The sequence below is a fragment of the Macaca fascicularis genome, chromosome 9 (assembly GCF_037993035.2).
Source record: "Macaca fascicularis isolate 582-1 chromosome 9, T2T-MFA8v1.1".
Lineage (NCBI taxonomy): Eukaryota > Metazoa > Chordata > Mammalia > Primates > Cercopithecidae > Macaca > Macaca fascicularis.
The window spans coordinates 55549092-55571978 of NC_088383.1; the positions used below are offsets into that span (position 1 = coordinate 55549092).

Below are 22887 nucleotides of genomic sequence, written 5' to 3' on the forward strand. Positions count from 1 at the left end.
CAAAAGTAGCTTTGAAGATTAATCTTGCTCAAACAAATTTCATGCTTTTTTTCTCATTATTCTACTTTGTAGAAGTCTACTTTTGAAAGTAAAGTCAGTTTTAATTTGCCGTCAGCAAGTTTGAGAAATAATCATTTGGTATATTCACTGTTGGTTAAATAAAGTTTTATTGAGCAAATTAATAGGGCAAATTGGCTTCAAGAAAAGATTTTGAAAAATGTTTATCATGAGTCAGTAGTGCAGTGTTGTCAGTGGGATAGGTGGAACTCACTGAGATCACTTATGCAAGGTTTTTTTTTTTCAAAATACATGTCTGCAAACACATGTATCTTCCCATCTCCACTTTCCCTCTATCTCTAGGCACTGAGAAGCCTTTTAGGAAAATGGGATGGATGTGAGGCATCTTTATGTGGAGAAAGGCATCCCAGAAGATTCTGATTTTCACCCCAGCTCTATCATTCCAAACTTTGCTGCACATTGAAATCACCTGGGAAACTTTTACCAACGACCTTGATGACCAAAGTCATATCCAATAGTAATTAAATTAAAATGTCTCATGTTGAAGATGAGGCCATTATTAAAGCTTCTCAGGTGATTTTAATGTGCAGCAAAGTTTGAGAGCCACGGCTTCATTTGAGTTTAGGACGAGAAACTGCTCCTATTTGGTGGGACCTTGGGCAAGTCAGTTTTTAAGGTTTGTTTCCCTGATCTGTAAAATGAGTGTTGAATTAAATGTCATGTAAGGTCATTGGTCCTTTCCAGCATGTAACTTTAAATTCTGTGATTGTGAAATTATTTCAGAGATGAAAACTACTTGAAGCACTGTAGACATATCCATCTTACATGCTAATGTTATAGGCTTTTTCACAAGTGCTAGTATTGTGTAGACCTATTAACTAAAATTGAGATTTTTCCTTCCCTCAGTTGTTTTGAGCCTCATTCTACAAAATTAGCTGGGTGCGGTTGCGCATTGCTGTAATCCCAAATACTCGGGAGGCTGAGGCAGGAGAATTGCTTGAACCTGAGAGGAAGAGGTTGTGGTGAGCCCAGATCAGCACCATTGCACTCCAGCCTGGGCAACAAGAGCAAAACTCTATTTCAAAAAAAAATTACCTAGGCATAGTGGTACAAATGTGTAATCCCAGCTACTTGGGAGGCTGAGGCATGAGAATCACTTGAACCTGGGAGGTGGAGGTTGTGGTGAGCCAAGATCTCACCACTGCACTCCAATCTGAGCAACAGAGCAAGACTCTAAGTCAAAAATAAATAACTACATAAAATAAATCGCATGGGACAACAGGCTTTGCAGGTAGAAGAGCATATGACAGGGAAATCTGTTATTATTTATATATTATAATCGTCAACAGAAACGTGTCTTCTAACAGCATATTGCCTCACATTTTTGTTCTCATTTTTTTGCAAAAAACCAAGAAATGAAACAAAGTGCCCTTATGGTGCTGTTCTGAACTAGAAAATTTGAATTTCAGGGCCACTAGGAGAGTTTCCTCTGCCCCCGTTTTAAAAAGTGTCTTCAGGCCTAACAAATGATAACATCTATTGTTATGAATTGTTTTTCCTTCCACAGAGTGACCTTGGAGATACATCATGATATCACGCAAAGGTGAGCCTTTTCGAAACCTGTCTTGTTATTCTAGCTAATTACTTTGCAAGATATCAAGCTCAGTGTTAGGTCACAGCTCTAGACATCATAAGCTGTATTGTGCCTGCTAAAATATTGAAGCAAATTATTTGTGTTTTCTTTGTTCCTTAAGACTCTTTTAATTCTTAAATGATTGAGAATCTCCGAGAGTGTTTATATTGATTATATTGATATTTATTGTGGTAGAAATATAACAGAGTTTTTTTTTTCAAAATCTATTTTTAGTTTAGATTTCACAGCCTTACCACTGTTGATATTATGAGCTAGATAACGCTTTGTTGTGAGGACTGTCCTGTGCATTGCAGAGAGTTTGGCAGCATTAATGGCCGCTACCGACTAGATGTCAGTAGTAACCCATGGCCCAGGTTGTGACAACAGAAAATATTCCTAGAGAACAATATTGTTATCAGAAATTTTTCATCGAAAAAGTAACTTTTCTACAACAAAAAGTGGAGTAAAAAGTGTGTCATGTATTTATATTATTTAAAGTCTCATGTTGACCTTCATAGGAGACAACTGGATTCTCTAGATCTTTCTTTGCAATTTGCTCTAAAGAAGCAATAAGAGACTGGGCGGGGTGGCTCAGGCCTGTAATCCCAGCACTTTGGGAGGCCGACGCGGGCGGATTGCAAGGTCAGGAAATCGAGACCATCCCAGCTAACACTGTGAAACCTGTTTCTACTAAAAATACAAAAACTTAGCTGGGCATGGTGGCACGCGCCTGTAGTCCCAGCTACTCTGGAGGCTGAGGCAGGAGAACCACTTGAATCAGGGAGACGGAGGGTGCAGTGAGCCAAGATCACGCCACTGCACTCCAGCTTGGGTGACAGAGCAAGACTCCATCTCAAGAAAAAAAAAAAAAAAGCAGTAAGACGGCTGGGTGCGGTGGTTCACACCTGTAATCCCAGCACTTTGGGAGGCTGAGGTGGGCAGATCACTTGAGGTCAGGAGTTTGAGACCAGTCCGATCAACATGGTGAAACCTGCCTCCACTGAAAGTACAAAAAATAGCTGGGCGCAGTGGTGCATGCCTGTAGTCCCAGCTATTTGGGTGGCTGAGGTAGGAGAATCGCATGAACACAGGAGGCAGAGGTTGCAGTGAGCCGAGATCTCGCCATTGTACCCCAGCCTGGGCGACAGAGGGAGACTCCGTCTCAAAAAAAGAAAAAAAGAAGCAATAAAGTGACCTAACCTCATGCAACTGTGTAGCTGATAAAAGGTGTATTTTTAAAGTTTGCAGACAGTTGGGGGTATTCTTTAATACTAAATCAAAACTTCACAAGTGCTAGTTTCTTAAATTAGTTATGGTGGCATTTTCCATATTAATAAATTTATTCCATCAGTACTCATTGATCTTTCTTGCACAGTAAATGGATCTTTTGCCCCATACTTGCATTTATAATATTATGCATTAGTTACTTGGAATATATTGGTTTATGTTTTATTGTGTCAAAAATCACTTTTAATTTAACCACCAATCTTTAAAATGCTTTTAAGAATTGAAAAGCTGTCAAGCCTACAGTAGAAGGAACAAGTTTTTCTTTTCTTTTTTCTTTTTTTTTTTTAATTATACTTTAAGTTCTAGGGTACATGTGCACAATGTGCAGGTTTGTTACATATGTATACATGTGCCATGTTGGTGTGCTGCACACATTAACTCATTTACATTAGGTATATCTCCTAATGCTATCCCTCCCCCTCCCCCCACCCTACAATAGGCCCCAGTGTGTGATGTTCCCCTTCCTGTGTCCAAGTGATCTCATTGTTCAATTCCCACCTATGAGTGAGAACATGCAGTGTTTGGTTTGCTGTTCTTGCCATAGTTTGCTGAGAATGATGGTTTCCAGCTGCATCCATGTCCCTACAAAGGACACAAACTCATCCTTTTTTATGGCTGCATAGTGTTCCATGGTGTATATGTGCCACATTTTCCAAATCCAATCTGTCACTGATGGACATTTGGGTTGATTCCAAGTCTTTGCTATTGTGAATAGTGCCGCAATAAACATACGTGTGCATGTGTCTTTATAGCAGCATGATTTATAATCCTTTGGGTATATACCCAGTAATAGGATGGCTGGGTCATATGGTATTTGTAGTTCTAGATCCTTGAGGAATCGCCATACTGTTTTCCACAATGGTTGAACCAGTTTACAATCCCACCAACAGTGTAAAAGTGTTCCTATTTCTCCACATGCTCTCCAGCACTTGTTGTTTCCTGACTTTTTAATGATCGCCATTCTAACTGGTGTGAGATGGTATCTCATTGTGGTTTTGATTTGCATTTCTCTGATGGCCAGTGATAACGAGCATTTTTTCATGTGTCTGTTGGCTGTATGAATGTCTTCTTTTGAGAAGTGTCTGTTCATATCCTTTGCCCACTTTTTGATGGGGTTGTTTGTTTTTTTCTTGTAAATTTGTTTGAGTTCTTTGTAGGTTCTGAATATTAGCCCTTTGTCAGACGAGTAGATTGCAAAAATTTTTTCCCATTCTGTAGGTTGCCTGTTCACTCTGATGATAGTTTATTTTGCTGTGCAGATGCTCTTTAGTTTAATTAGATCCCCTTTGTCAATTTTGGCTTTTGTTGCCGTTGCTTTTGGTGTTTAGAAATGAAGTCCTCGCCCATGCCTATGTCCTGAATGGTATTACCTAGGTTTTCTTTTAGGGTTTTTATGGTTTTAGGTCTAACATTTAAGTCTCTAATCCATCTTGAATTAATTTTCGTATAAGGAGTAAGGAAAGGATCCAGTTTCAGCTTTCTACTTATGGTTAGCCAATTTTCCCAGCACCATTTATTAAATAGGGAATCCTTTCCCCATTTCTTGTTTTTTGTCAGATTTGTCAAAGATCAGATGGCTGTAGATGTGTGGTATTATTTCTGAGGGCTCTGTTCTGTTCCATTGGTCTATATCTCTGTTTTGGTACTAGTACCATGCTGTTTTGGTTACTGTAGCCTTGTAGTATAGTTTGAAGTCAGGTTGCGTGATGCCTCCAGGTTTGTTGTTTTGGCTTAGGATTGTCTTGGCAATGCGGGGTCTTCTTTGGTTCCATACGAACTTTAAAGCAGTTTTTTCCAATTCTGGGAAGAAACTCATTGGTAGCTTAATGGGGATGGCATTGAATCTATAAATTACCTTGGACAGTATGGCCATTTTCACGATATTGATTCTTCCTATCCATGAACAAGGTGTGTTCTTCCATTTGTTTGTGTCCTCTTTTATTTCACTGAGCAGTGGTTTGTAGTTCTCCTTGAAGAGGTCCTTTACATCCCTTGTAAATTGGGTTCCTAGGTATTTTATTCTCTTTGAAGCTATTGTGAATGGGAGTTCATGATTTGACTCTCTATTATTGGTGTATAAGAATGCTTGTGATTTTTGCACATTGATTTTTTATCCTGAGACTTTACTGAAGGTGTTTATCAGCTTAAGGAGATTTTGGGCTGAGATGATGGAGTTTTCTAAATATACAATCATGTCATCTGCGAAGAGGGACAATATGACTTCTTCTTTTCCTAACTGAATACCCTTTATTTCTCTTGCCTTATTGCCCTAGCCAGAACTTCCAACACTATGTTGAATAGGAGTGGTGAGAGAGGGCATCCCTGTCTTGTGCCAGTTTCAAAGGGAATGCTTCCAGTTTTTGCCCATTCAGTATGATATTGGCTGTGGGTTTATCATAAATAGCTCTTATTATTTTGAGATACGTTCCATCAATACCGAATTTATTGAGAGTTTTTAGCATGAAGGGCTTTTGAATTTTGTCAAAGGCCTTTTCTGCATCTATTGAGATAATCATGTGTTTTTTTCTTTGGTTCTGTTTATATGCTGGATTATGTTTATTAATTGCCATATGTTGAACCAGCCTTGTATCCCAGGGATGAAGCCCACTTGATCATGGTGGGTAAGCTTTTTGATGTGCTACTGGATTCGGTTTGCCAGTATTTTATTGAGGATTTTTACATCGATGTTCATCAATGATATTGGTCTAAAATTCTCTTTTTTTGTTGTGTCTCTGCCAGGCTTTGGTATCAGGATGATGTTGGCCTCATAAAATGAGTTAGGGAGGATTCCGTCTTTTTCTATTGATTGGAATAGTTTCAGAAGGAATGGTACCAACTCCTCCTTGTACCTCTGGTAGAATTCGGCTGTGAATCCATCTGGTCCTGGACTTTTTTTGGTTGGTAGGCTATTAATTATTGCCTCAATTTCAGAACCTGCTATTGGTCTATTCAGGGATTCAACTTCTTCCTGATTTAGTCTTGGGAGAGTGTAAGTGTCCAGGAAATTATCCATTTCTTCTAGGTTTTCTAGTTCATTTGCGTAGAGGTGTTTATAGTATTCTCTGATGGTAGTTTGTATTTCTGTGGGGTCAGTGGTGATATCCCCTTTATCATTTTTTATTGCGTCTATTTGATTCTTCTCTCTTTTCTTCTTTATTAGTCTTGCTAGCAGTCTATCACTTTTGTTCTCTTCAAAAAACCAGCTCCTGGATTCATTGATTTTTTGGAGGGTTTTTTGTGTCTCTATCTCCTTCAGTTCTGCTCTGATCTTAGTTATTTCTTGCCTTCTGCTAGCTTTTGAATGTGTTTGCTCTTCCTTCTCTAGTTCTTTTAATTGTGATGTTAGGGTGTCAATTTTAGATCTTTCCTGCTTTCTTTTGTGGGCATTCAGTGCTATAAAGTTCCCTCTACGCACTGCTTTAAATGTGTCCCAGAGATTCTGGTATGTTATATCTTTGTTCTCATTGGTTTCAAAGAACATATTTATTTCTGCCTTCATTTCGTTATGTGCCCAGTAGTCATTCAGGAGCAGGTTGTTCAGTTTCCATGTAGTTGAGCGGTTTTGAGTGAGTTTCTTAGTCGTGAGTTCTAGTTTGATTGCAAATGGTCTGACAGTTTGTTATAATTTCTGTTCTTTTACATTTGCTGAGGAGTGCTTTACTTCCAACTATGTGGTCAATTTTGGAATAAGTGTGATGTGGTGCTGAGAAGAATGTATATTCTGTTGATTTGGGGTGGAGAGTTCTGTAGATGTCTATTAGGTCTGCTTGGTGCAGAATTGAGTTCAATTCCTGGGTATCTTTGTTAACTTTCTGTCTCATTGATCTGTCTAATTTTGACACTGGGGTGTTAAAGTCTCCCGTTATTATTGTATGGGAGTCTAAGTCTCTTTGTAATTCTCTAAGGACTTGCTTTATGAATCTGGGTGCTCCTGTATTGGGTGCATATATATTTAGGATAGTTAGTTCTTCCTGATGAATTGATCCCTTTACCATTATGTAATGGCCTTGTCTCTTTTGATCTTTGATGGTTTAAAGTCTGTTTTATCAGAGACTAGGATTGCAACCCCTGCTTTTTTATGTTTTCCATTTGCTTAGTAGACCTTCCTCCATCCCTTTATTTTGAGCCTATGTGTGTCTCTGCATGTGAGACGGGTCTCCTGAATTCAGCAAACTGATGGTTCTTGACTCTTTATCCAATTTTCCAGTCTGAGTCTTTTAATTGGACAATTTAGTCCATTTACATTCAAGGTTAATATTGTTATGTGTGAACTTGATCCTGTCATTATGATATTAGCTGGTTATTTTGCTCGTTAGTTGATTCAGTTTCTTCCTAGCATCAATGGTCTTTACATTTTGGCATGTTTTTGCAATGGCTGGTATCAGTTGTTCCTTTCTATGTTTAGTGCTTTCTTCAGGATCTCCGGTAGGGCAGGCCTGGTGGTGAGAAAATACCTAAGCATTTGCTTGTCTGTAAAGGATTTTATTTCTCCTTCACTGATGAAACTTAGTTTGGCTGGATATGAAATTCTGGGTTGAAAATTCTTTTCTTTAAGAATGTTGAACATTGGCCCCCACTCTCTTCTGGCTTGGAGAGTTTCTGCCGAGAGATCTGCTGTTAGTCTGATGTGCTTCCCTTTGTGGGTAACCCGACCTTTCTCTCTGGCTGCCCTTAACATTTTTTCTTCATTTCAATTTTTCTGAATCTGACAATTAAGTGTCTTGGAGTTGCTCTTCTTGAGGAGTATCTTTGTGGCATTCTCTGTAGTTCCTGAATTTGAATGTTGACCTGCCTTACTAGGTTGGGGAAGTTCTCCTGGATGATATCCTGCAGAGTGTTTTCCAACTTGGTTCCATTTTGCCGTCAGTTTCAGGCACACCAATCAGATGTAGATTTGGTCTTTTCACATAATCCCACATTTCTTGGAGGCTTTATTTCTTTTTATCGTTTTTCTCTACACTTCTCTTCTTCCTTCATTTCATTCATTTGATCTTCAATCACTGATACTCTTTCTTCCAATTGATTGAGTCAGTTACTGAAGCTTGTGCATTTGTCACGTAGTTCTCGTGTCATGGTTTTCATCTCTATCAGTTCGTTTATGGTCTTCTCTGTATTGATTATTCTAGTTATCCATTCTTCCATTCTTTTTTCAAGGTTTTTAGTTTCTTTGCGCTGGGTACGTAGTTCCTCCTTTAGCTCTGAGAAGTTTGATCAACTGAAGCCTTCTTCTCTCAACTTGTCAAAGTCATTCTCCATCCATTTTTGTTCCATTGCTGGTGATGAGCTGCCTTCCTTTGGAGGGGGAGATGCACTCTGATTTTTTTGAATTTCCAGCTTTTCTGCACTGCTTTTTCCCCATCTTTGTGGTTTTATTTGCCTTTGGTCTTTGATGATGGTGACGTACCTGGGGGTTTTGGTGTGGGCGTCCTTTCTGTTTGTTAGTTTTCCTTCTAACAGTAAGGACCCTCAGCTGCAGGTCTGTTGAAGTTTGCTTGAGGTCCACTCCAGACCCTGTTTGCCTGAGTATCAGCAGCGGAGGTTGCAGAAGATAGAATATTGCTGAATAGCGAGTGTTGCTGTCTGATTCTTGCTCTGGAAGCTTTGTCTCAGAGGTGTACCCAGCTGTGTGAGGTGTGACATGTTGGTCTGCACTTTAGTGGGCGATGTCTCCAGTTAGGCTAGTCAGGGGTCAGGGACCCACTTGAGCAGGCAGTCTGTCCATTCTCAGATCTCAGTGTGCTGGGAGAACCACTGCTCTCTTCAAAGCTGTCAGACAGGGACATTTACATCTGCAGAGGTTTCTACTCCTTTTGTTTAGCTATGCCCTGTCCCCAGAGGTGGAGTCCACAGAGGCAGGCAGGCCTCCTTGAGCTACGGTGGGCTCCAACCAATTCAAGCTTCCAGGAGGCTTTGTTTACCTACTTAAGCCTCAGCAATGGTGGGTGCCCCTCCCCCAGCCTCGCTGCCACCTTGCAGTTAGATCTTAGACTGCTGTGCTAGCAATGAGGGAGGCTCCGTGGGCATGCGACCCTCCAGGCCAGGTGTGGGATATAATCTCCTGGTGTGCCGTTTGCTAAGACCCTTGGTAAAGCGCAGTATTAGGGTAGGAGTTACCCAGTTTTCCAGGTGTTGTGTGTCTCAGTTTCCCTTGGCTAGGAAAAGGAATTCCCTTCCGCCTTGCACTTCCCAGGTGAGGCGATGCCTCACCCTGCTTCAGCTCTTGCTGGCCGGGCTGCACCTGCAGACCAGCATCAACTGTCCGACATGCCCCAGTGAGATGAACCCAGTACCTCAGTTGAAAATGCAGAAATCACCCACCTTCTGTGTCACTCACGCCGGGAGCTGGAAGCTGGAGTTGTTCCTATTGGGCCATCTTGGGTGCCCCCCACTTCTTCTTTTTTCTTTTTCTGAGATGGAGTCTTGCTCTGTCACCCAGGCTGGAGTGCAGTGGTGCGGTCTTGGCTCACTGCACCCTCCATCTCCCTGATTCAAGCGGTTCTCCTGCCTCAGCCTCCAGAGTAGCTGGGACTACAGGAATATGCCACCATGCCCAGCTAATTTTTTGTATTTTTAGTAAAGATGGGGTTTCACTGTGTTAGCCAGGATGGTCTCGATCTCCTGAACTTTTGATCTGCCCCTCTCAGACTCCCAAAGTGCTGGGATTACAGATATGAGCCAACATGCCTGGCAGAAGGAATAAGTTTTTCAGAGTCCTCAGGAAAGGTTAAATTTTATCACTGGGAACAAATACTTATTTTCCTTGAAGTGACAACCTCTCACTTCATTTATTTTTGAGAATGAAAGGTGTACTTTTTTTTTAGACCGAGTCTCACTCTGTCACTTGGCTGGAGTGCACTGGCATCATCTCAGCTCAAGCAATCCTCTCACATCAGACTCCCCTGTAGCTGGGACCACAGATGGGTGGCACCACACCAGGCTAATTCTTTTTTGCATTTTTGGTAGTGAGGGGGTTTTGTTACCTTGCCTAGGCTGGTCTCAAACTCCTGCAGGAGCTCAAGCCATCTGCCTGCGTTCACCTCCCAAAGTGCTGGGATTTTACAGGCATGAGCTACTGCGCTGACCCAGTTGTACTTTTAAATAAAAACGATGTTCTGTGAAAAATGTGATTGTTCAGTTCACAATTAACTCACTAATTCTTAAAAACAAAAACAAAAACAAAAAACTGTACTGCAGTCAGCAGAAATGCTTCTTATTAACTTTCCGCTTATTCAGAATATTAAAGAGACATGCCAAAGTTTAATAACAACATTAATTTTTACTGCTTCATTAAAGACATTCTTAAGTAATTCAGGCTGTCTTTTTTAACGGTAGGGGACAGCAAAGAATAGAATGACTACTAATGTAATTGGTACCACTGCCTTGATTTATGCTGAGAAACCAACAGTTTTACCCACTTTTGCTTTTATACAATCATGGCAAGTGTCAACGAAAAAGCAGGCAATGACTTTGTATTCCTTTTACAAATTTTTAAATTTTTTATTCAGCTTTCTCAGGTATGATTCAGTACAGTGTTGGCCAGGCACAATGGCTCAGGCCTGCAATCCCAGCACTTTGGGAGGCTAAGGTGAGCAGATCACCTGAGGTCAGGAGTTCAAGACCAGCCTGGCCAACAGGGTGAAACCACGTCTCTACTGAAAATACAAAAATTAGCCAGGCGTGGGGGCAGGTTCCTATGATCCCAGCTACTCAGGAGGATGAGGTAGGAGAATCACTTGAACCTGGGAGGCGGAGGTTGCCATAAGCCGAGATTGCGCTATTGCACTCCAGCCTGGGCAACAAGAGTGAAACTCGGTCTCAAACAAACAGTGTTGACCTCTTAGCCCTTCTGGAAATCGGTCTTGGGGATCCCGAGAGGTCCACAGAGCACATTTGGGGAACCACTGGTTTATCACGTAGGCACAATGCATTAGGCTTACAAAGTTTAAAGTTCATCAAAGACTGGCCTCTTAAAAAGGCAGATGAGTTTTTAATTCAAACAACAGAAAATACACAAATACATCATGAGAGTATACTACAGAGAACTAAAGAGAAAGGAAGCTAGGAAATCTGAATCACGTTTACATTTATTAAAGTTCACTACTGCTTTGTAAAACATTCTTGTGTTTCAGTGTGTGGTTAGAAGAGTGAAAATATATTTGGTTTGTTGCCATTGCCTGTTAGGGAGAGTCAGTACTTACGGGCATTTCTGACTGGTTACATATAAAAGACTTCACAGTACAGGACATGAAGTTCTGAGAAAGAAGAAGTCAGGAAACCCAAGTCAGGATCCAGGAGAAAAATTTGTAAAAACTGCTTCGGTAAAGTAAACAGCAAAGCACACAGGAGGCAGTATTTTACTAAACATATGTGATACTAATATACTAACAGTTTTTGAAGTAATGCACATTCTTATTTTATAGACATGCAGATGGATCTTTGAGCATATTTGATGAACAGTTATACTCATTTACGGTAAGTGGCGCTTTTATTGAGATTGTATTTTCATCATACACTTGTATCTGTTTCATGCTGAAGTCAAAGGCATCTTTTTTAAAATCTTCCCCATTTCATGTCGTATTTAGTCATCTTAAGTGTTGTAAAAAGAATGTGCTGGAATAAGAACTATCTGCAGCTCTGTTTAGTTAGTGAGCTTGTATGAGTAAATATACTACCCAAATAACAGAAAATGTATCTCTTTTTTTTTTTTTTGAGACGGAGTCTCTTTCTGTAGCCCAGGATGGAGTGCAGTCGCACAATCTTGGCTCACTGCAGGCTCTGTCTCCCAGGTCCCTGTTCAAGCAATTCTCCTGCCTCAGCCTCCCGAGTAGCTGGGATTACAGGCATGCGCCACCGTGCCCAGCTAATGTTTTTTTTCTTTTTTTAGTCAAGACAGGGTTTCACCATGTTGGCCAGGATAGTCTTGAACTCCTGACCTCGTGATCCACCCACCTCGGCCGCCTTAAGTGCTGGGATTACAGGTGTGAGCCACTGTGCCTGGCCCAGAAAATGTATCTTTCTAAAAGGTAATTGTGAGCTGTCTATAGGACCCTGCAGGTCACTACCCAATTCTCAAAGCCATTCCTCCTTCTGTTCCACACAGGTTTCCACCATGCACATTACCCAGACAAGATATGGAGGTGGGAGTTTTAGTAACTATTCCTCCTCCATTCCATCGACTCCCAGCACCAGCCAGGAGGACCTTCAGGTCAATGTTCCTCCCACTGCCAACACACCCACGCCCGTTTGCAAGCGGTCCAAGCACTGGTCCAAGCTGTTTACATCTGAGAAAGGGAGTCACCCAGACAAAGAGAACAAAGCCCGGGAGAGCCATGCTGACACCATTGGGAGCGGCAGAGCCATCTCCATTAAACAGGGCATGCTCTTAAAGCTAAGTGGGAAATGGCTGAAGAAATGGAAAAATATGTTACCCTCTGTGACAATGGCATGCTCACCTATTATTCAAGCTTAGGTGATTATATGAAGAATATTCACAAAAAAGAGATTGACCTGCGAACATCTACCATCGAAGTCCCAGGAAAGAGGCCACCCCTAGCCACATTGGCCTGTGCGCCCATTTCCAGCTCTAAAGGCAATTGCGTATCCAAGGACATGAACAGTCTATGTACCTCAGCCAATTCAGACACCGGACTGGGTGACTCCATATGCTCCAGCCCCGATATCTCCAGCACCACCAGCCCCAAGCTCAACCCACCCCCCTCTTCTCATGCCAACAAAAAGAAACACCAAAGGAAGAAATGCACCAACAACTTAAAAGACAATGGCCTGTCTGGCACTGCTGAAAAACAAGCAGAAAACTTTATCATTGTGTCCCTCACCGGCCAAATGTGGCACTTTGAAGCCATGACGTATGAGGAGCGGGATGCCTGGGTCCAAGCCATTGAGAGCCAGATCGTGGCCAGCCTGCAGTCAGGCGAGAGCAGCAAAAGCAACTTCCGGCTGCTTTAGACTAGCACAAGATTATTTACTAACAATCTTGATCTTTAGCCACATTTCTCTGCAATAAATTTGCTATGATGCCATGATGGGGATCAGCAAGCTACGTTTTCCAAGTTCCTTCTAGTGGGATCCTGTTGGTTCTGCTATTGGGAGGTACTAGAGAAACATAGAAAGGCAAGAGAATGGAAGAATAGATCTCCTTTTCCTGTTTATTTGCTGTCCTTGCCGATGTTCTCCCAAGAACATCCCCTTGCCGTAGGAGCAGTAATTGTTTCAGTTTACCAGTTTTTTCAGAGCCCCAGAAAGTGCCTCTTCAGAGGTAACAGCAGCAGTTGGAACATACCTCTCCCTCAGAGATCTAGTCTCAGCCCAGGAAGGCTTTTACTCTGAGTTTTAATTGTAATAACTCCAGTCTCTTCCCTTCATTCATCTAAGCTTCTGAGGAGGCCCCTATGTGGCCAGGAGATGGTGGTGATGGCTGCATCTTGCAGTCATTTTCTTTGCTTTCCACAGTGTTGTTACTTGTTTCTCCTATTTCCTATGTGGTCAATGTTTTAATATTAACTCATAGTCATAGTGTAGTGTTAGTACTTTATGTGAAATGACATGTTTTTTATAATGTAGCCATGGCCTACTAATAGCATATTTTCTTTTAGATTTGGTAATATATATTTTGCTTCAGTGACTTTATACACTTATTTGTTGCCCAAATTAGTTTTTCATATACAAAACATCCAATATTACCCTGTTCCCATCATTTCTTCTGATATCCATTGTCCTGTGATTTCTCCTGGAAAGTGAATTGTTTATCCATCCATTTCACTCTGTGAAGTCATACAGGTCTATCTATGTAGAACTCCTGTGCTGCAATTTATTCCCTGTGTGAAACTGGGCAATTCATTAATCTGGGAATATGTTTCTTCATATGCAAATCAGAGGTAACACTTACCTCACAACATTGTTTAGAGCATTAAAAGAAATATCATATGATGTCTTTCACACAGAATTTCCCTGGGTGTGAATTGAACAATGTCAGTTTTTCTCCCATTTAATGTGAAAACTGACTATATAAATAAACATATTGTAGAGGAAACACAGGCTCAGATAGGATATAAATTGCCCGTATCACAAAATTAGTAAGTGATGGAGCTAAAATACAAACAAGATTTACCTATTTACAAAAATCAATAATTTTTCCTCTAAAACAAGTCACTATATGTCTTTGGTTGTTAAGTGAAATGTACTCAACTTCACATTTTAAAATATGCCACAAATGTACCCATAAAGCAAGTGAACATGACTATTGAGTGGGATCACAATTATTAAAAAGTTTGCCTTGGGAACAAAGACAGTACAGTGACCCTCAGGGAACTGAATTACATACCCAAAGGGGACATGTGCCATCTACCTGGGCTCAATGGGGGTTTTCCAATGGATTCTTTGTAAATAGGTGTTGCACATACTTCTGTGTCTTTAAGCTTTCCTTTATAACTTCCAGACCTACTTCTGATGGTGATGAGTTTCTTTCAAACCTAACCCTAGATATGGGGTCAGCTTTAGGCAAAATTGTGAGTTGCTAGCTAACAAAAGTAGCTAATATTTTAACGAAATGTCTTATTATTAAGCTAAATGCCAAACACTATTCATTACATGTATTAATAAGTTATCACAATTTTATGAAGTAGACATGACATTTTTAATTATCAGTTGAAGAAACTAAGACACAGAAAACTTAAATACTTTACCCAAAGTCATGTTGCTTGTGGAGAAGTTGCAATTCATCTTGGTTATCTTGACCTAGAGTCTTCGTGCTGGATGACTATTTTAGACGGTTACATGTGCATGCAGATTTCAGTGCTTGTCTGGTCCCGCTCCCTCCTAACTCTTCTGTCCCCTAGTGATTTCATCCTGTTCCCTACTTCTCAAGACTGCTTCTCTTCTTGGATACTTTTTCATATTCCAGAACTAATCATTCTGTTTCTTTTCTTTCTGCTCATCATGCCAAAGGCAAAGTTAGCAGGGTAGCTGACATAAAGGAATTCATACTAAACAATGGCATGCTGAATTTGTAAAATTCCCCAGAGTTAAATAGGTAGAGTGAAAGGTGTAATTTCTTCTTTGAAGAAAACAATGCTGAATTTTACTTAAATGAATGATAAGTATAATTTTGACATGTATTTGTAATCTGCATGAGTAATATATCCTATCATGCTTCACATTCTCACACTCTTATACCATTAAGGATCTCTACATCTGTCCCCAATCAGCTACCACTTCTCTTCCTCAGCTGTTATGACAGGTCTGAAAATTAAATTTTAAAAGTAGTTCCTAGGTTTTAAACTTTTTTAAATTTTTTTCCTGGAAGGACATGATGAGTAACCTCATTGTCAGCAAATGCGTTAGGTATTAAGGAGAACAGTCCTAATGGCAATAGCTAATATTTTTTGCCAGAGCCGAGTTTCAGTATCTCTTTGCAACTGTGTGACAGCATGATCATATTAATTCTTATTACAAACCTATGAAGTGGCTATCTGCTTTATTTTTATTTTATAGGGGAAAAGCAAGTCCTTAGAGAGTCTAAGTAACTTGGCTCTGGATTTGAACTTCATTCTAGCTATCTCTACAACTTGACCTTTGAGCATTATACCACCTTATATGTCAACCTTACCTTGAAAAGCAACAAGCAAACCAAATAAATAAAACAATAAGAACAACCTATAATAAAAAGCCTTCTCAGTCAGGTGCAGTGGCTTACACCTGTAATCCCAGAATTTTGGGATGCTGAGGGAGGAGGATGGGGTGAGCCCAGGAGTTTGAGACCAACCTAGGCAACACAGTGTAACCCTGTCTCTACAAAAAAAAATACAAAAATCATATAGGTGGACATGTGGTGCTCACCTGTAGTCCCAGCTACTCAGGAGGCTGAGGTAGAAGGATTTCTTGAGCCCAGGAGGCAGAGGCTGCAGTGAGTTGAGATAGTGCCACTGCACTCCAGCCTTAGCAACAGAGAGAAACCATTTCTGAAAAAAAAAAAAAAAAGAAAAAGGACTTATTCAGTATATTCTATAGCAATCAAAAAATACCATTGAATGAATGGGGAAGAAAATTAGATCAACTGCTGTGAAGTCAACTTGTTTACTCCTGATCAAGAAGTAGCAGATTTTACCTCTGTGGCATTAGTAAAACAGATCTTTGCACAGGGCGCAGTGGCTCACACCTGTAATCCCAGCACTTTGGGAGGCCGAGGCAGGCAGATCACGAGGTCAGGAGATGGAGACCATTCTGGCTAACACGGTGAAACCTCGTCTCTACTAAAAATACAAAAAATTAGCCGGGCGTGGCGGTGTGCGCCTGTAGTACCAGCTACCAGCTACTTGGGAGAATGGTGTGAACCTGGAAGGCGGAGCTTGCAGTGAGCAGAGATTGAGCCACTGAGCTCCAGCCTGGGAGACAGAATGATAAAAAAAATTTTATATGTATATATATATAAATTTATATATATGTACACACATATAATTTTTTGCTTCCAAATACATATTTTAAATGTTTGATACATGGGGACACATCACAGTGTATACTGTCAAATTACTTTGAGTTATAAACAGAAGAGGAAAATCAAAATAGGAAAATTATAATAGCCTTAAATCTCTCAGTTGATATTAAAAATACTAAATGCTGGGCCGGGCGCCATGGCTCACACCAGTAATCCCAGCACTTTGGGAGGCTGAGATGGGTGGATCACGAGGTCAAGAGATGGAGACCATCCTGGCTAACACGGTGAAACGCCATCTCTACTACAAATACAAAAAAATTAGCCGGGCGTGGTGACGGGTGCTTGTGGTCCCAGCTACTCGGGAGGCTGAGGCAGGAGAATGGCGTGAACCTGGGAGGCGGAGTTTGTAGTGAGCGGAGATCCAGCCACTGCACTCCAGCCTGGGCGACAGAGCAAGACTCCTTCTCATAAAAATAAAAAGAGAAAAAAAAAAGACAAAAACTAAAATCTGGTAGTGAGGGTAAAATTAATATAAGAAAAGAATAGATACAGCACTCACTTTTTCTATACCCCCAAGTGTTTTAATTATTTCTATATTTGGAAATGAATTCATAATCTATTAGTCACATTATTTGGAATTTCAAATTATAATTTTGTTTCAGATAAAAGCCTTGTCCTTTAAAAACATACGTTTGGATGAATAAACAAAGCAAACTTGGTATGACTTTCATGTAAACTACTTTATCATTCTATATTGCTACATTGAGTTAGTGAGGTCAGAGTTTTGATAGAATGAGAACATTCATACAGTGAATTGCAGACATATTTGAAGAAATGATGTTGGCTTTGTCTAGGGCTGAGGGTGATGTTGCAGGGCAAGTGTAAAGGACAGAGTCACATAGAGACTCCCGAGAACTAGAAAGCAACCAGTGAGTCCCAGCATCTGAAAGCAAGGAAGTGTCAGTGTAGTTCCGTATAAATTTAGTAAAACATAAAGCAAGCACGCAATTGTTTTCCAACACAATATACTAATTGGAGTGGCAGAATTGTATGGTAGAAAGAACATACAAATGGCAAATATATTCACAACACTGTGCCAAGTACAGTGAGAGGTACAGTGACATAAAAACATGCATTTTCAGACATTACAGTCAGTTTGAGGATTTAATATATTAATGATGTACAGAGATCTAAAATTTCCTTATGTATTATGCATGCTGAATGCTAGGAAATGTGTGCTAAGTATTTTATTCTGGATTCTCTCAGATAAAACTGACCTCATAGCTCTGAGTTAAGTGATTTGATATTTACCACATAAGAAAATTGAAGTACAAATGAGGAAATCGAGGTACAGACACATTAAGCAACTTGTCCATGACTATACAGCTGCTACGCAGAGCATCTGGGATTCAAATCTAGGAATGAGTAAAGAATTTTATTACTAATTGCATAAGTAAATACATATGTCTAACCCAGTCATATAGTCTTTGTTGGGTCTATGACCCAATATTGAAAAAATAGTTACAGAATTAGATTTTCTGTTTGAGTGCAAAATTTACTTCACAAAATTATAATTCTGTTGTTTAAATACTGAATGTATAGTATGAATTATTCTCTAATAGTAGTATCTGTTTTAAAGTCACACATTGGTAAATATTGCCTTAATAATGGTTATGAGTCAGGAACTGTTCTCAGCACATGTTATATCAATGAATCCTTTCAAATAGTTAATGTGGTAAGTGTAGACCAAATCAACTGATAATTAGCTAAGCCTCAGAGGATTTGAGTACTGTATCTATATTTATATGGCCAGTGAGTAGAGAAGTTGAGTCTTAATCCCAGTGATCTGACAGCAGTGATCTCATTTGTGTATGTGATTCCAGAATCACTGTGGGAGAATGTGAACCCATAGTTAGACAATGCATAGTTTCCAGCAACAACTAGAGTCTTATCTTGCTCTGAGAGTGAAGAAAATACATCATGATAATTTGGTATTATTGTAATGTGAAAAGCGTAAGGAGAATAACTCACAAGAAAAATATTAAGTTTTCTGAAGCAAGCTTCTCTTGTGGCTTCCAGATTAATGTGCTTGCATATTCTAAGCAATGTTTTCCACAGACAGATTTTCTGTGTAAGCAGAAATTGGCTTAATTTAAGGAGGTACAAAGGATGGTAGAGTATTTTGTGTTGACTACAGAGGTTGGCTGCCATTTGTTAGTGCCGTAAAATTTTGTAAAGCTGCTCTGAGATTCTTTGAAATTCATTTATAATAACGAGACTGGATGCTTTACCATCTTCTGCAAATGTTTCCTAGGAGATTTAGTTACTCATGTTCCCTACTTTCTGTAGTTTATTTCCATTCTATGATTATCTTTTGAAATAATTTCAACAATTGAATCTATTATTTCTGGTTCTGAGAAAACATTAGCTAAATGACAAATTTAACAGTTTAATCCAACAAGCCTTTAGTGGTATATATACGCATGTGCTACTAAAGGAGTCAAGAAATTAACTCCAGCTGTTAAACTTTGAATAAAGAAAAAGAAGGTAGGGGAGGGAATCTTGATAGCCACTTTGGTAATGAAGCAAAGTGAGAGAAAATATCATCCTGGAGCTCAAGGGTGAGTACACTTAATGGCAAATGAAGTGAGACCTGACCACCTGCTCATCCACATGGTGAGATATGGACAAATACCTCTTCTTGAGAATGAAAGAGTGGATATATGAATGAATAGGTGAATGAGCAAATGAAGTCCTGAGAACTGACCACCTGCTCATCCACATGGTGAGATACAGACAAATACCTCTTCTTGAGAATGAATGAGTGGATATATGAATGAATAGGTGAATGAGCAAATGAAGGCTTACCTGTGAATAACCAAACTGGAAACCCACAGTCAGTTTACAAGCCTCTTGAGGAATTGGCCATAATTTGAATATCTCACCAGAGCTCACCCTTTATATGGACTTAGTTCATTTACTTTCCCATTTCTTGTTGAAGGTCCTTAGTACTCTGCTCGAAGGCTGAATTCCTAAAAATATACTACCACCATTAAAAAAGAAAAAAAGAAAATTTTGGAGGTGAATAAGTATGTTCAGTACCTTGGTTGTGATGATGCTATTGGTGTATGCACACATGTCCAAACTCACCCGAGTGAATATATTAAAGGTGTACAATTTTTTATATCAATTATACCTCAATAAAACTTCTAAAAAATGATTTAAAACTAAACAGCAACAACAAAACACTTAGGAAACAACAGAAGTTTCTGTCCCTGTTCTAAATGTTAATTTTAAAGATTTGATTAAGAATTTATTTTTTAATGCAGAAACATGATTTTCTTTTTCAAAACAAAAACATTGAGCTAGTTAAAATCTACACATTTCCCTTCATAAAGGCAGAGGCCCTCATGCAACAATCATCTTTAGAAATAGAAGTCCCTGTAAAACCACAGTGCATGACTTTTTGACTATTTATGCATTAACAGCATTTTTTGTTTTTAGCCTTGGAAATACATCAGAAATAGATCTGACTGTGTTTGCATGGGTTCCTTAGAAATGACTTAAATATAAGCAAACCATATTACTTACAGTTAAGCTATGCTGTAGCATTGTATTACTGCTTTGAGAAATGTATGTAGTTCAACTGAATATTGTAGCAGTAATTTGATCATATCAAAATCGATCAAAGGTTTTGACAAGTTGGAGACAGGTAAGGAAATAAAGGTCAGGCATTGTATTGCAAGTTCCCTATTCTAAACTGTAGTTCTTACAAATAGGCTTCTGAGGTCCCGAAGCTTTAGCAGGCCTCTTACATATGCCTTGTCTATTCTTTCAATGACATTCAGACATTTATTTATTTCTCCCTCCCATTGTGTCCGAGTCCCTCACACTGTTGAACTTGTGCTGCTCTCGCCTCTTCCTTCTGTCTCTCTTTTTAATACCCTGATGCAGCAGCAATGGATGGTGGGATGCATTTTATTGAGCTCTCAAGACAGAGTTCTACTTGAGTTCATGTAGCATCTGTTAGAACAAGGTTAAAATTACAGAAAGTACACGATTTTATTCCCTTTAGCTGAAGGACAACAAAGGTGGATTTTCATATTTCCTGGTAAAGTGCTGCTTCAGAGAAAGCACATTTTGGTATCCACTAATCCCAAGTAAAGTGACTTGGTTCCCAATGTTGATTTTGCTCTTAGCCTGGTGGTTTTGTTAGGTTATTTATTTTCTTTAAGCCCATCAACCCTTCAGTTAGTCTCCATTCTGCCTACTTGTTGGTGAATTTAAAAGGCCTCCTAGCAGCTCCAATAGTTACAGTATAGTAGAAACAAGCAAATACTCCTTTAAAAAAACTCTATGAGGGTAAAAACACTTGGATTCAAAAGTGAGTTTGGACAACATCTACCAAGTGGTAATTAGATATACTCAGACTTTTAAACTAAAAATACACCACAAGAGTATTGCACACTCCTACTAAGGTACCAAGGATTATTGAAAAGTAGAAAGAAGAAAAATAGTGGGAACTTCTTTTAGTTAAAATGCACATCTTATCAGGATTACCATAATAAAAGTAATTGTGACCTTTAATTTGAATTTCTTTTCTGGAAATACAAAGTCTTAGGGAATTGTGACATAAATCCCAAGGCTAAAATAGGTGTCCACTGATCATTCTGATATTTATTTGATAATAGTCTTCCTAAATAGACTATTATTCTTATAAAATGGAAGGAGCAAGTTGGAAAGCTTAAGAAAACTCTGAGGAGCAGGCATTTCTAATTAGGAAGCTATAGGAGAACAGGCTTATGACTACCCAAAGCACTTAGGCATCTGATGTATTATATGGAATGTCTTTCTCTCTTTCCTCAGTTATTATCAGAGAGAGAACAAGTTTAATGGTATTAAAACAATAAAAAAATAGTCTTAGTTGGATTAAATAGGCCTTCAAAGGGCTCTCTGATAGATACACTCATGAAATTATGACACAACTCTGCAAACTTAATCTATGTGAAATAAAAAACATGTAGAAGACAGGATTTTAAGGGAAATTCAAGGATTTTCTAACAATGCTTTACATAACTGCTTCTGTTTTCCAAACTTTACCTTCTCTAACAACAAGCCATGATATAACAGACTGAAGGGCTAGACAGTTCAATGGCAAGAATGCTGACAAAGGTAGTTGTATAAGAAAGAATGAGTCATATTTTGAATGATAAAGTGGTTAATAGCTTCTTTCTTGATTTTTTATATTGGCAATTTTTCTATGTTTTAGAGGAATTGAGGATTAGAAGGTTATTTATGAGAGTATGATTTGTAAGAGCATAGGCAAATTTAACTCAATTCATTAATAGTTGTTGAATCTGCAAAACATTGTGGAGGATATAGAAAATTGCTACGATATGAATCTTATCCTCAAGGACCGTAATCTTCTCTCAATATGAAGTTTAAGAAACCAGCAAAAAACGATCTTCTTGTTAGAACAGATTATAAAAGATATTGCTCCTAAATCCAATGTAATAATGGCACATTTAGAAACTGATATAAGAATGTGAAGTAAGGCCGGGTGCGGTGGCTCAAGCCTGTAATCCCAGCACTTTGGGAGGCCGAGACGGGCGGATCACGAGGTCAGGAGATCGAGACCATCCTGGCTAACCCGGTGAAACCCCGTCTGTACTAAAAAATACAAAACAAAAAACAAAAAAAAAAACAAAAAAACTAGCCGGGCGAGGTGGCGGGCGCCTGTAGTCCCAGCTACTCCGGAGGCTGAGGCAGGAGAATGGCGTGAATCCAGGAGGCGGAGCTTGCAGTGAGCCGAGATCCGGCCACTGCACTCCAGCCTAGGTGACAGAGCGAGACTCCGTCTCAAAAAAAAAAAAAAAATAAAAATAATGTGAAGTAAGACTTAGAAGTTATTTGATATACAACTTTACTGGGCAAATCTATTGACAGCAGATATTATGCAGAATCTAAATTCCCTTACCTCAGTTGGAAAGTAGTAAGGTCTCATTGTTTTCTTACGTTCATGCAATCCAGTGCATTTTCAGTTAACCCTTGAACAACACAGTGGTTAGGGTGCTGACCCCTATTAAGTCAAAAATCACTGTATCACTTTTGACTTTAACTGCTGTTAATATAATAGCCTACTGTTGATCAGAAGCCTTTCCAATAACAAACAATTAACATATGTCATGTATGTTATATGTATTACACACTGCATTCTCACAATAAAGTAAGCGAGAGAAAATACTAAGAGAATTGTAAGATCTTCACTATTCACTGAGTAGAAATGGATCATCATAAACATCTTCATCCTCATCATCTTCATGTTGAGTAGGCTGAGGCACAAGAAGAGGAGGGATTGATCTTGCTGTCTCAGGGATGGCAGAGGCAGAAGAAAATCCATGTATCTGTGAACCCATGCAGTTGAAACCTGTATTGTTCAAAGGTAAACTGTATATGGAAATTATAGAGGGGGAACACAAATTAACTTAATATTTAAATA

At 39.3% G+C, this 22887-nt stretch overlaps 1 protein-coding gene and 1 pseudogene across 1 annotated transcript in view; both read left to right on the forward strand.

Moving 5' to 3' along the window:
- LOC102142032 (arf-GAP with GTPase, ANK repeat and PH domain-containing protein 5) overlaps nt 1-22887 on the forward strand; it is a 149172-nt gene that overhangs the window by 14594 nt on the left and 111691 nt on the right.
- On the forward strand, nt 1429-14192 carry LOC135964907 (arf-GAP with GTPase, ANK repeat and PH domain-containing protein 11-like; annotated as a pseudogene).